At 40.6% G+C, this 15267-nt stretch overlaps 2 long non-coding RNA genes across 2 annotated transcripts in view; one reads left to right on the top strand and one right to left on the bottom strand.

Moving 5' to 3' along the window:
- Positions 1 to 3671, bottom strand: part of LOC137637292 (uncharacterized) — a 43338-nt gene extending 39667 nt beyond the window's left edge. The window contains exon 1 of the long non-coding RNA XR_011043531.1: positions 3610 to 3671. This is a non-coding gene — a long non-coding RNA (uncharacterized lncRNA). The remainder of the gene's footprint in view (positions 1 to 3609) is intronic.
- Positions 3672 to 3673: 2 nt separating this feature from the next.
- LOC137637291 (uncharacterized) lies at positions 3674 to 14880 on the top strand. The gene is made up of 3 exons (XR_011043530.1): positions 3674 to 3828; positions 13587 to 13714; positions 13861 to 14880. It is a non-coding gene; the product is annotated as an uncharacterized lncRNA (long non-coding RNA).
- Positions 14881 to 15267: the final 387 nt, after the last annotated feature.

The raw sequence follows: 15267 nt of genomic DNA on the forward strand, positions 1-15267 counted from the left end.
CTCTCTAACTTGGTTGAATATTTCAAGAATCGGACAAATTCAAGTTCCGAAAGTCCGGCGCATTCCTCACATCGATCTTCCAACTGACAGGGTCTTTCCCTACAGTCAGAACAAGCGGTGTGAGGATCTACCGAGGCCTTCGGAATACGCCTATTACAAGACCTACATCGTCTATGGGGTGGGGCTTGTGAAATGTCAGACATCTTGAATCAAAGAGTTAGCCAAGGGGGATTCCAAATCAAGCAAAAAGATCGTTAACCATTAATCAGAACTAAATAAAAGCTATCTAAGCTAATATAGAAGTTTTCCAGTATAGCGACAGCCGAAATCTGAGAGAAATACTTCACCAAAAGCCGTGAACAATACTCCAAGATCATAAGCGTATCCCAGAATGTCTTGCCGGAAGCACGACAGAGGAAAAAGTGAGGTGGTGTCAACAAGAAGTACTGCAGTACCTGGCCACAGGTGGCGCTGGTGAGTACACCCCCTTCTAGTATAGTGATAGCTGGCGTATCCCTCCCGTAGAATTCTGTCGGGCAACGGAGTTGACAGCTACATGATTATCGGGTAAGTTTAATATTGAAAAAAATATTTTTTATAGCATTTTTTTGCAAGAACGTACCGGTACGTCCATGGGGGTTAAGGGGATAGCTTTTGTGAAACATACCAGTACGTCCTTTTGGGGTAAAAGGGTTAAGAGCGAAATCACAAATACTAAGTCTATGGGCACGATACCGCTGCCGAAACAAAAAAAGGAATGCCAATGCGTAGATGCACAATAGGATACAGTACAGTAGATGCTGAACAATAGGAGAGCAGGATCTCCTGGTGGTAACTAACATCCGAGTGGGGAGATAACCAATGGGAACACGGGAGGATGGTAGCGAGTCTATGGGCTGACAGCGTGCAAATTTTAAAATCCGTCTCGGGCACGGTCAGGCTCTCCCACCGTACCTCCTTTGGCTGTCAGAAACATTTTTCGTAAAGCGAGTTGTAAAATTCTTCGCATCTAGTTTCGCAAAATGAAAATTTCGTAAGCCGACTCTTTCGTATCGAGAGGTTTGACTGTACTCGCAATAACAATACAAGGTCAATGTTTATAAAGCTAGAGTGTTATCCTGTATTGAGCCAAGAGAAGGACCACCAAAGCACCGCTTCTCAAGATACTAATCAGCTTCAACTTTAAATTTTCGAGGAGGATCCTTTCGATTGAACGGCATCATGACGACAAATGTAGAGGTCATGAAGTGAATATTCCGAAGAAACTTACCCGCATGTAAGTCGGAAAGATTGGTTTCAAGAATTCACAACAATCAAATTACAAAGAATAAATTTAAATCAGTAATGTAATCATTTTGATCTGTTTTAGCATGCTATATTGAAGTGCATTTCTCTACATTTTCTTCTACAATTGAGTGCAAACATTTCTTTGAGTCTTCCTATGATCTGATAATCCATAAAGTATCATTAGTTTCCTTAACCCTATTACCCCCAGGGTATTTGGAAATTTCCAACCCTTAACCCCCAGGGGTTATTTTTTTTCAAGCACATTTTGCAGTATATATTTTTAAAATTTTTCCAACTGCCTTAATTTTTGTCATAGAGAGGTCAGGTTGGTCTCACTCTCTTGGAAAATGCCTGAAGTTTCTCAAACAATTATCAAAAATATGCAAAAAAAATTTTAAATAGCAGTTTTTTTGCAAGGACGTACCGGTATGTCCATGGGGGTAAAGGGATGAATTTTGTGAAACGTACCAGTACGTCCTTTGGGGGTAAAAGTTAATCTGTTTATGTCCAAAATGACTACTCCATATTCATGAAAGTAGGTTACTTAAGTTCAAAGTTTACATATCTGTTTCACAGAATTGACATGAATACGCCAAAATTATAGTTAAAACTTGCAGCAAATGTTTTTAGGTTGAACAGGCTGACATGAGTCTTTTTATTGTTTATATTTGAAATATCAGTTTTAATGTTGTTACTGTATTGTTTTTAGAATATTTTATTTTAATTATTCATTACTTCTTATATCGTTTATTTATTTCCTTTCCTCACTGGCCTATTACTATTATTATTATCATTACTGGCTTAGCTACAACCCAAGTTGGAAAAGCAAGATACTATAAGCCTAAGGGCTCCAACAGGGAAAAATAGCCCGTGAGCGTGAGGAAAGGAAATAAGGAAATAAATAAACAACATGAGTAATGCACAATTAAAATAAAATATCTTAAAAAAATTAAAGCAGATATTTTATATATAAACTATAAAAAGACATATGTCAACCTGCGCAACATAAAAACTTTTTCTACAAGTTTGAACTTTTGAAGTTCAAACTTAGGTGCTTCGAACATTTCTAATATCAGAAAATCAGAGGAAAATGCATATTTTGTACATGACTGTTCCATCGTTGTACACAGAAAACCCAACCTGTGTAGTTATTACCCCAAAACTGATGCTATTTTCCTACAAAACAACTATTTAAAAAAAACACAATACTCCAGCAAATGCAGCTAAAACTATCGGAAAAACACAGGAAATCGCACATTTTGTACGTGGATGTCCCATCATTGTACACACAAAACCCCACATTAATTGTATTTTGTGTATTTGGCCTCCAAAACCAGTTGTAATCACCCTAAACAACAACCACGTTCGTCATTAACGTATTTCAACATGGCAAAAATCATAAAAAATGCAACATTTTAAAGGGACTGTTCCAACATTCTACACAGTAAACCCCAACGTTAATTTGTGCCTCTAGTAAACCTGAAAATCCTTTGGCTTAACTATACCATAGGAGCCTTTGTATATCAGTGGCCAGTTCCTCCTGAGTGCGTAGTAAATGGATACCAGCTATCCTAAACTCCCCCGCCCTAACCTAACCTACAGGCCGTGTCCTTACCTACTTAACTAATGGCGGGGGGGGGGGGGGGGGGGAGGGTTAACGGCCACCCTTACATTGCCGTATTCTAAGCCAGGCTTCATCATACATACAGGTGGCCGCTATCATACATACACCCTTCGTCTGTGCACTGTTCCGAGACACTTCACGGTGTGGCGAGTAGGAACAGTCACCAAACTGATATCAAGTCATTAGGGTACCAAGGTATAGTTGCCTTCCTAGATTGGGTTAACGGTGCAAGGGTAAATATAAACCAATTATAGGAAAATAACGCTTGTACCTGTTCCCTAAATATAATATATAGGTCATTTACTGCATATAACCATAATAAAGCAGAAACATGATATATGAAAAGAATATTGACAAGATCTTGGGGACTGAGATTCAAGTTTTAATAAACTGCCAACTGAAATGAAGGACCTAAAGGGAGCAATTGAATTTAAGAAACTAAAGACATTACTTTTCACAAGATCATATGATTTGGAAGATGCTACAATCAAAGAATTGTATAAGTTATAATGAAAATGTTTCGTTAGATGATTAATATGGACCCAAAGAGAAGTAGTTCACTCGACTTCTGTGGAGGGTTGGATTTAAACCCAAAAATAGTAAACAAGTAAGTATAAATCAACGAATTTAAGTCTATAATCTTTAAATATAACATAAATTAATTTTGTAATGTTTTACAAATGTTCAAATAATCTTACCTATCTAAATAGAGCACTGGACTAATGGACTTGCTGTTTCAAATCCTGTACCGAAGATCAAACTGAAATCTTTCTACCCGGAGATAGCTACCCGAGGATAGCGTTATGTTCGGCTAGCAGTAAATAACTCTCTCGATTAGTAAGGCCAGGTATAATAACAGACGATGCTTTCGGATTTGTTTATCTGGAGGTATTTGTACACGAAAATACATAAAGAAGGTTTGTATAGTGTTTCAATGTTCACTTATCTATTGAATATATCACTATTACAGTAGTAGACGTGTGGGTGGATGTATGATAGAGGCCACCTGTATGTATAGTGACGGTTGACGAAGAATAGGGCTGTTTAAGGTGCATGGCTTGTAGGTTTGGTAAGAAGGAGTGAAATTAGTTAGTATCCCTTTTTTATGCACGTTTGGGGGAGCTGACCACTCATATATAATGGTCCCGACCTGTATCGATAGGCCCTTATTACTGATAATCATAATAGACCTATCACTGTATCAGTCCGTGACTGGACCCGTGGGTTTGAATGACTGCACAGACATTGAAAAAAAAAAATTCTCATTCCTACATATTATTATTATTATTATTATTATTATTATTACTTGCAAAGCTACACCCCTACTTGGAAATGCAGGATGCTAAGAGCCTAGGTGCTCCAATATTGAAAATACCCCATTGAGGATAGGGAGCAAGGAAAAATAGAATATTTTGAGAACAGAAACATTAAGATAAATATCGCCTATATAAACAAAACAGGAGTAAGAGATTAAGATAGTGTGCCCGAGTGTACCTTCAATCAAGAGAACTCTACTCCAAGGTAGTGGAGGACCATGGTACAGAGGCTATGGCACTACCCAAGAATAGAGAATATTGAAGTAAAATATTGTATAATATTGTATCTAACCCATTTCAGAATTTTGCGATAGAGGGGTAAAAATGGGTAATTTTCACTTTTTTGACTTTTCTCGACTGATATACATATCTGGTTGCCAGACATAGAAACAATTTTTGCGCCACATTGAGTTGGTATAGAATTTGAGCCCCATACATAGTATAATCAGAATTATGAATAATATTGTATCTAACCCATTTCAGAATTTTGCATTAGAGGAGTAAAAATTGGTAAATTTCACTTTTTTGACATTTCTCGACTGATATACATATCTGGTTGCCAGACATAGAAACAATTTTTGCGCCACATTGAGTTGGTATAGAATTTGAGCCCCATACATAGTATAATCAGAATTATGAATAATATTGTATCTAACCCATTTCAGAATTTTGCATTAGAGGAGTAAAAATTGGTAAATTTCACTTTTTTGACATTTCTCGACTGATATACATATCTGGTTGCCAGACATAGAAACAATTTTTGCGCCACATTGAGTTGGTATAGAATTTGAGCCCCATACATAGTATAATCAGAATTATGAATAATATTGTATCTAACCCATTTCAGAATTTTGCATTAGAGGAGTAAAAATTGGTAAATTTCACTTTTTTGACATTTCTCGACTGATATACATATCTGGTTGCCAGACATAGAAACAATTTTTGCGCCACATTGAGTTGGTATAGAATTTGAGCCCCATACATAGTATAATCAGAATCATGAATAATATTGTATCTAACCCATTCCAGAATTTTGCATTAGAGGAGTAAAAATTGGTAAATTTCACTTTTTTGACATTTCTCGACTGATATACATATCTGGTTGCCAGACATAGAAACAATTTTTGCGCCACATTGAGTTGGTATAGAATTTGAGCCCCATACATAGTATAATCAGAATCATGAATAATATTGTATCTAACCCATTTCAGAATTTTGCATTAGAGGAGTAAAAATTGGTAAATTTCACTTTTTTGACATTTCTCGACTGATATACATATCTGGTTGCCAGACATAGAAACAATTTTTGCGCCACATTGAGTTGGTATAGAATTTGAGCCCCATACATAGTATAATCAGAATCATGAATAATATTGTATCTAACCCATTTCAGAATTTTGCATTAGAGGAGTAAAAATTGGTAAATTTCACTTTTTTGACATTTCTCGACTGTTATACATATCTGGTTGCCAGACATAGAAACAATTTTTGCGCCACATTGAGTTGGTATAGAATTTGAGCCCCATACATAGTATAATCAGAATCATGAATAATATTGTATCTAACCCATTCCAGAATTTTGCATTAGAGGAGTAAAAATTGGTAAATTTCACTTTTTTGACATTTCTCGACTGATATACATATCTGGTTGCCAGGCATAGAAACAATTTTTGCGCCACATTGAGTTGGTATAGAATTTGAGCCCCATACATAGTATAATCAGAATCATGAATAATATTGTATCTAACCCATTCCAGAATTTTGCATTAGAGGAGTAAAAATTGGTAAATTTCACTTTTTTGACATTTCTCGACTGATATACATATCTGGTTGCCAGACATAGAAACAATTTTTGCGCCACATTGAGTTGGTATAGAATTTGAGCCCCATACATAGTATAATCAGAATCATGAATAATATTGTATCTAACCCATTCCAGAATTTTGCAGTAGAGGAGTAAAAATTGGTAAATTTCACTTTTTCAATATTAAACTTACCCGATAATCATGTAGCTGTCAACTCCGTTGCCCGACAGAATTCTATGGAGGGATACGCCAGCTATCACAATACTAGAAGGGGGTGTATTTACCAGCGCCACCTGTGGCCAGGTACTCAAGTACTTCTTGTTGACACCTCCTCAATTATTCCTCTGTCGTGCTTCCGGCAAGACGTTCTGGGATACGCTTATGTTCTTGGAGTATTTTCACGACTTTGGTGAAGTATTTCTCTTTGATTTCGGCTGTCGCTTTACTGGAAACTTCTATATTAGCTTAGTTAGCTTTTGGAATTAATTTGATTAATTATGGTGACGAAGAGAGTATGAACTCTCGTTCACCTTTCAATGGCCGACCCTTCCCTTAGACGGAAGTGTTGGTGTCTAAGAGAGTATAGACTCTCTTTCTTAATTTTGCTTAACAAAAGTTATAGATTTATTTTATATCTCTCCGCCTCTTATAGGCCTCTTCGATTAACTTCCTTTTATTATAAACTTATTAAAATTAATTTTTATATTTGTTTATATTCGACCTTCCTAATAGTAGGCGGTCTTTTCTTGGTACCGAAGTTAATTAACATTGAGCCCGTCATTTCGGTTTTACCTGTTAACATATTATGCTATTTCCGCCACAGAGTTTGAAAGAATTTCTTTGATAGTCTCGTACTGTTTTCAAAGTTGAACTAACGTTTTGTTTTGTCTCTGCAGTTGTTGACGTTCAGAACGTTCAACTTGCACTCTATCGTTACGATAGAGAAAGAATGTTCACGGTTTCACGTTGCAGTAAGAGTAACCGTGTCTAGCGTTTTGTTCATTCTTTCTTAACTTAATGGTTTTGATCCTAATAAAGGAACTTTTCAGTTTTTTCCTTTAACAATAATATGTTTTAACGATATATATGATTGGGCTCTTCTCTCAGGTTCTAAGTCAAGAGAGAGAGAGAGAGAGAGAGATAGAGACGTAGGGAGAAAGAGGATAAACGTTTCATTCAAGCCTGCCAGGCGTACGAGTAACGTCGTTATCGTTTTTGCTCTTCTCCCTAGTCTCTTTAGGGGAAGAAACTAAACGTTTCTAGAGTGATCTAGTGTTTAGTCTCTTTCCAGCCACTGAATTATCTTTCATTAGATTTTTCTGTTACATTGTAATTCTGTTTTCGCAATTACTAACTTTTGAGAAAGGATAGAATTGCGTGTTTCAGGTACAAACCACTTAAAGTTTCGAGTTCAGTGAAATAAGTGCAAACAGAAATCAAAGTGATAAGTGATTAGCGCAAAGTATGTCAGTGTTGTGCGTGAGGGTACTTTTGTGCGCGCCAGTCGTCCTCCCAGTCCGGGACCTCTTGCAAGCTCCCAAGCCCAGGGGAGAAGCAATGTCGAAGGGCAGAAGGGTTCAGCAGGCCTTGATCGGCGCACAGAAGTATCCTCGGTGGTTGTGGGCGTGTCTTACCGAGACCGTCACTCCCACCCGCAGACGATTGAGCCCTTATTTTGCTCGTCTGCAGAAGAAATTTAGAGGAGAAAACGCTGGTCTCAGGTCTCAAGACCTTTTAAACGTAAAGTCCAGACCTATGCCAGACGTACGAAGTTAGAGTTCACAGTCATTGGGTTAGCTCTGACTCTCCTCAGTCATCAGTTGAATGCACTCCGCCTAAGAGGAGTAAGGTTCTGCCACAACAGAGCTCGACTGTTAAGGCTTTACCTCAGCCTACTGTAGTTTCTGCCGACCCCAAGTGGACTCTACTACAGTCCATGCAAGCTCTGCTTTCGGACTTGATGCGTGAGTGTCGGGCTGAGAGTGTTGCGCCTCCGCTTCCGCCTACACTCCCTCCGCCTATGCTCGCTCCGCCTGATCGCAGTACCACCTGCTAGGCGTACGATGTTGTGGACTCTACTACAGTCCATGCAAGCACAGCTTTCGGACTTGATGCGTGAGTGTCGGGCTGAGAGTGTTGCTCCTCCGCCTCCGCCTACACTCCCTCCGCCTACACTCGCTCCGCCTGATCGCAGTACCACCTGCCAGGCGTACGATGTTGTGGACTCTACTACAGTCCATGCAAGCACAGCTTTCGGACTTGATGCGTGAGTGTCGGGCTGAGAGTGTTGCTCCTCCGCCTCCGCCTACACTCCCTCCGCCTACGCTCGCTCCGCCTGATCGCAGTACCACCTGCCAGGCGTACGATGTTGAGCCACGTGCTGAGTTTGCTGTTCCCAGTGGTGTTCAGCCTCCGCCTTCCTTAAGGCAACCTTTACAATGGGATCAGGAGGATTATACCTCTCTTCCTCCGCCTCCACTTGCTGCTCCACCAGTGATGCAACACTCGGTTGAGGTACAACAACCTCTCCCGTCCATGAGTCAGTCTCCTCAGCTCTCGCTGCAGCGAGCTCAACCCTCCACAAGGCAAGCACCACAACACCTTAGCCTTGCGCCTCAGGAGCCTCAGCTTGCGAGACATTTACCTTGTTCTGCGCAGCCTCTTCCTCATCGCGCTCCGCTCACACCACAGGAACTGGAACTTGCTACTCCGCTTCCGCCAACCGCTCAGCAAGCGCAACCCTTGGGTTCAACCACTCATGCTAGGAGTCAGCCTCCTCCACCCATGCGCCTTCCTTCTGCTTGTCTTTTATTCAGCCTTTGCAGACTGAGCCTCAGGTGTTCCCTCAACAGAGTCTTGAAGAGGAAACCACAACTATTGTTGTTCCAGCTCGTTCTGACTCTGCTGTTCAGCATACCTTACCTCCATTTTCAAACCATGGCAAAAATATGAATCATGAGTTATGAATGTAAGGTAAACATTATGTTGATTTTTAAACCCCATGCAAGCATGCATAAAGCACTCTAGCACTGGTCATGGAATTTCTGAGAAATGTTAAACGCCATGCACACGCTCTGCTTTCCTTTCAGCAGGCTCTGCTTACAGCAGGCTCTGCTTACTACATGCTCAGCATACAGCATGCTCTGCATTCAGCATGCTCTGCATACAACATGCTCTGCATACAGCATGCTCTGCATACAACATGCTCTACATACAGCATACTCTACATACATCATGCTCTGCATACCTTACCGCATGCTTCTCAGTCACACATCTTGGGTTGTTGCCAACTCACTAGACTGTCAAGCAGTTTCATAACGTTGCCTTCTAGTCTGCTGCTTTTGCACCAGTGAACCCTCACTCAGAGAACTTAGCTTTTCTAGGATAAGGTCCCTGTAGATGAGAAAGTTCTTTTCTCCCTCCTTCTGATATTCCCTTGAGGACTCTGTCATTTGGAGGGAGCCTTTAGCTGCATAACCTCTTATGGACTTTTATTTAAGCATAACATGCTTCCAGGGAAGGTTCCACTTCAGTCGCTAATCCCGTCTGTTACCACACCTGCTCCCATAGACCTTGGGCTGTGTTGCATGACATGCAGTCCAAGCTTAGTCCTTGTTAGAGGATTTTTTGTTTACGGAGTCAATGTGTCACGGGGAAGACGTTCAACAACCAACAGAAGTGACTTGTTGTGACGCAGTGCGGCAACCTCAGCAACCCGTTAAGGAGTTGTCTGTACGACCCAGACAGTCTAGACAGATTCAGGTTGTCACTGTACTTCCTCGCTTGCCCATGATTGACAGTTCACAGACTGTGCAGCAGTATCATGATCTTGTGTCCGGCTCCGTCAGACGACTGGCTTTTAAGAGCTCCCACAAGTCGTCGCTGTCTGGAGATTTTCAAATGGACTATGGATCTGACCAAGGAACTGGGCCTCCTGGTCAATTTTGAGGAGTCTCAGCTCGTTCCATCCCAGACCATTGTCTCCTTGGGTATGGATCTTCAGAGTCGAGCTTTTCGGACTTTTCCGTCGGCCCCAAGGATCTTCCAAGCCCTAGAATGCATCCAGAGCATGCTGAGAAGGAACCGATGCTCAGTCAGGTAGTGGATGAGTCTAACAGGGACACTTTCATCGCTGGCCCTGTTCATCGTGTTAGGGAGACTCCACCTCCCCTCCCTTCAGTATCATCTAGCTGCTCACTGGATAAAGGACATGACGCTAGAGACGGTCTCAGTTCCTGTTTCCGAAGAGAGGAGGTCTTCTCTCGCGTGGTGTAAGAACAGCTTTCTTCTCAAGGAAGGCTACCTTTGGCTGTTCAGAAACACGACCGCCGTCTCCTCTCGGACGCATCAGACACGGGCTGGGGTGCGACTTTGGACGGACAAGAATGCTCGGGAACATGGAATCAGGAGCAAAGGACACTTCACATCATTTGCAAGAAGTTGTAGGCGGTTATTCTGGCCTTGATAAACTTCAAGTCCCTCCAGCTTAACAAAGTGGTGGAGGTGGACTCTGACAACACCACAGCCCTGGCTTACATCTTCAAGCAGGGAGGGACTCTTTCGTGGAAGTTGTTCTAGATCGCAAGGGACCTACTCATCTGGTCTTTAGATCGAAAGCTAACTGGTAACGAGGTTCATTCAGGGCGGTATGAATGGCATGGCAGATCACCTCAGACGGAAGGGTCAGGTCATCCCCACAGAGTGGACCCTTCTCAAGAGTGTTTGCAACAGACTTTGGACCCTGTGGGGTCAGCCAACCATAGATCTGTTCACTACCTCGATAACCTAGAGACTCCTGTTGTATTGTTCTCCGATTCCAGACCCAGCAGCAGTTCACGTGGATGCTTTTCTGCTGGATTGGTTCCATCTCGACCTGTATGCATTCCCACCGTTCAAGATTGTCAACAGAGTACTTCAGAAGTTCTCCTCTCACTAAGGGACACGGCTGACGTTGGTTGGCTCCGCTCTGGTCCGCGAGAGAATGGTTCTTAGAGGTACTGCAATGGCTGGTCGACATTCCCAGGACTCTTCCTCTAGGAGTGAACCTTCTAAGTCTACCTCACGTAAAGAAGGTACACCCAATCCTCCACGCTCTTCGTCTGACTGCCTTCAGACTTTCGAAAGACTCTCAAGAGCTAGGGGCTTTTCGAAGGAGGCAGCCAGAGCGATTGTCAAAGCAAGGAGAACATCCACTCTCAGAATCTATCAGTCTCAAGGGGAAGTCTTCTGTAGCTGGTACAAGACCAATGCAGTTTCCTCAACCAGTACCACTGTAACCCAGATTGCTGACTTCCTGTTATATCTAAGGAAAGTAAGATCCCTTTCAGCTCCTACGATCAAGGGTTACAGAAGTATGTTGGCAGCGATTTTCCGCCACAGAGGCTTGGATCTTTCCACCAACAAAGATCTACAGGACCTCCCTAGGTCTTTTGAGACCTCAAAGGAACGTCGGTTGTCCACTCCAGGCTGGAATCTAGACGTGGTCCTAAGGTTCCTTATGTCATCAAGATTTGAACCTCTCCAATCAGCCTCTTTTTAGGACCTCACATTAAAAACTCTTTTCCTCGTGTGCTTGACAACAGCTAAAAGAGTAAGTGAGATCCACGCCTTCAGCAGGATCATTGTTTTCACATCTGAAACGGCTACATGTTCCTTGCAGCTCGGTTTTTGCTAAACGAGCTTCCTTCACGTCCTTGGCCTAAGTCGTTCGAGATCCCAAGCCTGTCCAACTTGGTGGGGAATGATCTGAAAAGAGTACTTTGCCCAGTTAGAGCTCTTAGGTACTATCTAAAAAGGTCTTAACCTTTACAAGGACAATCAGAAGCCTTATAGTGTGCTATCAAGAAACCTTCTTTTCCAAGTTCTAAGAACTCAGTTTCTTACTATTCAGGCTTCTGATTAGAGAAACACATTCTCGTCTGAAGGAAGAAGACCTTGCTTTGCTGAAGGTAAGGACACATGAAGTGGGAGCTGTGGCTACTTCAGTGGCCTTCAAACAGAACCATTCTCTGCAGAGTGTTATGGATGCAACCTATTGGAGAAGCAAGTCAGTGTTCGCATCATTCTATCTCAAAGATGTCCAGTCTCTTTACGAGTACTGCTACACCCTGGGACCATTCGTAGCAACGAATGCAGTAGTAGGCGAGGGCTCAGCCACTACATTTCCATAATCCCATAACCTTTTAACCTTTCTCTTGAATACTTTTTATGGGTTGTACGGTCGGCTAAGAAGCCTTCCACATCCTTGTTGATTTGGCGGGTGGTCAATTCTTTCTTGAGAAGCGCCGAGGTTAAAGGTTGTGATGAGGTCCTTTAGTATGGGTTGCAGCCCTGTATACTTTAGCACCTTTGAGTTGATTCAGCCTCCCAAGAGGAACGCTGCGCTCAGTAAGGAAGACGATCTTATTAAAGGCAGAGTAACGGTTCAAGTCGACTTCCTTACCAGGTACTTATTATTTCATTGTTATTGTGGATAACTGATTATATGAAATACGGGATACTTAGCTATCCTTTAGTCTTGTACACTGGTTTTTCACCCACCCCCCTGGGTGTGAATCAGCTACATGATTATCGGGTAAGTTTAATATTGAAAAATGTTATTTTTATTAGTAAAATAAATTTTTGAATATACTTACCCGATAATCATGATTTAATCGACCCTCCCTTCCTCCCCATAAAGAACCAGTGGACCGAGGAATAATTGAGGAGGTGTCAACAAGAAGTACTTGAGTACCTGGCCACAGGTGGCGCTGGTAAATACACCCCCTTCTAGTATTGTGATAGCTGGCGTATCCCTCCATAGAATTCTGTCGGGCAACGGAGTTGACAGCTACATGATTATCGGGTAAGTATATTAAAAAATTTATTTTACTAATAAAAATAACATTTTTTGACATTTCTCGACTGATATACATATCTGGTTGCCAGACATAGAAACAATTTTTGCGCCACATTGAGTTGGTATAGAATTTGAGCCCCATACATAGTATAATCAGAATCATGAATAATATTGTATCTAACCCATTCCAGAATTTTGCATTAGAGGCAAGAGAGCGTGCTAGAAATAGGAATGAATGGCGAGCAATTGTGACGCAGTTCCAGTAGGCCCTGCTGCTTCCTCCGGTGCCTTAGATGACCACGGAGGTAGCAGCAGTAGGGGATTCAGCATTATGAAGCTTCATCTGTGGTGGACAACGGGGGAGGGTGGGAGGGTGGGCTGTGGCACCCTAGCAGTACCAGCTGAACTCGGTTGGGTTCCTTGTCAGGCTGGGAGGAACGTAGAGAGTAGAGGTCCCCTTTTTGTTTTGTTTCATTTGTTGATGTCGGCAACCCCCCAAAATTGGGGGAGGTGCCTTGGTATATTTATGTTGTATTATTATACTGAAAAAAAAATAATCTTGACTCGGAGGTATTTACATGTGAACAGTCAAGTCATGTATTGTGAAGTTAAATATAAATTCAAATGTCCAATAATATTTTGTGGTTCAAAAAAGCACCTTTAAGTATACAGATGGCCTTTTGATTGAAATTTATAGTCAAGTTGATTTTTGCCAGATGCCGCTGGCACCAGGTCATGACTGATGCCGCTGTCACCAGGTCACCCCAGATACTGCTGCTACCAGATCACCCCATAATATTTATTGAAGTATTATACTGAAAAAAAAAATCATCCTGACTCAAAGGTATTTACATGTGAACAGTCAAGTCATGTATTGTAAAGTTAAATAAAAATTCAAATGTCCAATAATATTTTGTGGTTCAAAAAAGCACCTTTAAGTATAAAGATGGCCTTTTGATTGAAATTTATAGTCAAGGTGATTTTTGCCAGATGCCGCTGCCACCAGGTCATGCAAGATGCCACTGCCAAGAGGGCACGCCACATGCCGCTGACACCAGATCACCTCAGATGCTGCTGCTACCAGATCACCCCATAATATTTATTGAAGTATTATACTGAAAAAAAAAATCATCTTGACTCAATGGTATTTACATGTGAACAGTCAAGTCATGTATTGTTAGGTTAAATATAAATTCAAATGTCCAATAATATTTTTGTGGTTAAAAAAAAAAAAACACCTTTAAGTATAAAGATGGCCTTTTGATTGAAATTTATAGTCAATGTAATTTTTGCTATAATTAAAGTACTATAATAAAAAATTATCTTGAGTTAAAATGATTTCCAAGCAAACATATGAGTCATACTGTATATTAATAGGTTAAATGTAAACTCAAATTGCCAATAACATTTCTGTCTGGCAACCAGAGATGTATTTTTTCGAGAAAAGTAAAAAAAGTGAAAATTACCCATTTTTATCCCCCAATCTGCAGAATTCTGAAATGGGTTAGATACAATATTATACAAGATTCTCATTATACTATGTATGTGGTTCAAGTTCTATACAAGCTCAATGAGTCTTCAAAATTATTTTTATGTCTGGCCACCAGATGTAGTTTAGTTGGGAAAAGTAAAAAATGTGAAAATTACTCATTTCTACCCCTTAGTCTGCAGAATTTTGAAATGGGTTATCTACAATATTATACAAGATTTGGTTTAAACTTATGTATGTGGATCAAATTATATACCAAGTCAATGCTGCGCAAAAATCATTTCTATGTCTGGCAACCAGATATGTATTTTTTTCAAGAAAAGTAAAAAATAACTTGAAAACTACCCATATTTACCCCTCAATCTGCAGAATTCTGAAATGGGTTAGATACAATATTATACATAATTTTTATTATACTACGTATGTGGTTTAATTTTTATACCATCCCAATATGTCGAAAATATTATTTCTACGTCTGACAGAGATTATTATTTTTTCAATAAAAGTAAAAAACATGAAAATTACTTATTTTTATCCCCCATTTTATGTATCTAGGAGTAATCATCAATAAAACTCTATTACCTACCAGCGAATTAACCTATTTCAGAGAGAAAACAAAAATTCGCCTCTCAGCCATAAAATGAACGGACTCCCTTAAATAAGGAGTATCAAACAGCCTCCTAAGGCTGTTCTACATTTAACAATTCAATCCCACATCGACTATGCAGCACCTACAGTCACCTCAGTGAGTGAAACTCAAAAAGCTTCCTTAGAAGTGGTACGAAACAATGTCATGAGACTCATCAGAAGCTCTCAAATATGGCGAAGACTGCTTCTAAAGAGATGAAACTAAACAAATTTTCATTTCGGCTAGGATAGATATCAGAAATTGCAGCATTATATTCAAG

The sequence above is a fragment of the Palaemon carinicauda genome, unplaced genomic scaffold (assembly GCF_036898095.1).
Source record: "Palaemon carinicauda isolate YSFRI2023 unplaced genomic scaffold, ASM3689809v2 scaffold633, whole genome shotgun sequence".
NCBI lineage: Eukaryota > Metazoa > Arthropoda > Malacostraca > Decapoda > Palaemonidae > Palaemon > Palaemon carinicauda.